Source organism: Cydia strobilella, chromosome Z (genome assembly GCF_947568885.1).
Source record: "Cydia strobilella chromosome Z, ilCydStro3.1, whole genome shotgun sequence".
Lineage (NCBI taxonomy): Eukaryota > Metazoa > Arthropoda > Insecta > Lepidoptera > Tortricidae > Cydia > Cydia strobilella.
Genome location: NC_086068.1, coordinates 1,320,875 through 1,322,031, shown reverse-complemented (window position 1 = coordinate 1,322,031; position 1,157 = coordinate 1,320,875). Strand labels below are relative to the sequence as shown.

Below are 1,157 nucleotides of genomic sequence, written 5' to 3'. Positions count from 1 at the left end.
TTTATCGCCACTCGTTTCAAATTTCCTCTTTTCCGCACTTGTATCGTAAATAACTATTATGTAAGTATCAGAAAATAAAAATATTAAATTAATTTAGAATGGGTAGCACATCGTAACTGGTGAATTTCCAATATGACTTGGAACTCCGGTGGCTGTTTAAGAAGTGTAACACTCTTACGGTAGATGTCGCTAGGGTCCCCTAGACCCATATAGTGGGAAGATTTGCTGACTATGGATGAGGTCTTGGTGGCTCAGTTGGCAGAGCGCTGGAGTATCGATCCAGAGGCCGTGAGTTCAAGTCTCACCCAAGGCAGTAATTTTTCCACTTTTAAATTTATTCTAAGCATAAAAATATTAGTTAGTAGATATCTGTAATATGTATCTTCCGGCCGTCAACTTTCGACCATCATTACTCTTCTATTACTTATGTACAAATGATGCTTTGTAGGCAGCACATACATGCAGTATTGTAATTACTAAAAATAATTGCTTCTGAATTGCATTGATTGGATTTATAATTAAAATCTACAATATTCAATCACAAAGTCAATAAATCTGGTTCATTTTTAATAAAAAAAAAAAAAAAATTAACGTAAAACTACCATTTTCAATTAGATGTACCTATACCATCAAAGCCATAATTAAAAATAACCGGCCAAGAGCATGTCGGGCCAGTGTAGGGTTCCGTAGTTACCCTTCCGTCACAATAGGCTATAGTTAGTACTGTTAGTTAGTATAGAAGATTGTTAACAAAAGAATGAAATTATGTTTGGTGCCTTCCACCCGTTAAACAATCTACTTTTCACCTCAGCAGCTCGAACAAGCCTACTTTCGTCACTCCCTGGAGTGAGGAAAGTGCGACTTTCCTCACTCCAGGGAGTGAAACAATGTAGCTTTTTAATTTAGTGAAGGCCATGAACTTCATACTACGGTACGGTACGGTACGGTACGGTCCGGTACGGTCCGGTCCGGACAGGTCCGGTCCGGTCTCGTATCGTATCGTATCGTATCGTACATATTATAATACTTTTTTTCTCTGTTTATTCTGTGTAATTCGAAATACATTTTAACCTATAATATGTTCTCACTACTGAGGTGAAAAATTATGTGTGCAACACGAGAGCAAAGTTATTTTACATCTCGTGTTTTTGAGCCTC

At 37.5% G+C, this 1,157-nt stretch overlaps 1 non-coding gene across 1 annotated transcript; it reads left to right on the top strand.

The window, feature by feature from the left end:
- Positions 1 to 240: 240 nt before the first annotated feature.
- On the top strand, positions 241 to 313 carry Trnad-auc (transfer RNA aspartic acid (anticodon AUC)). The gene has a single exon. It is a non-coding gene; the product is annotated as a tRNA-Asp (tRNA).
- The last annotated feature ends 844 nt before the right edge of the window (positions 314 to 1,157 follow it).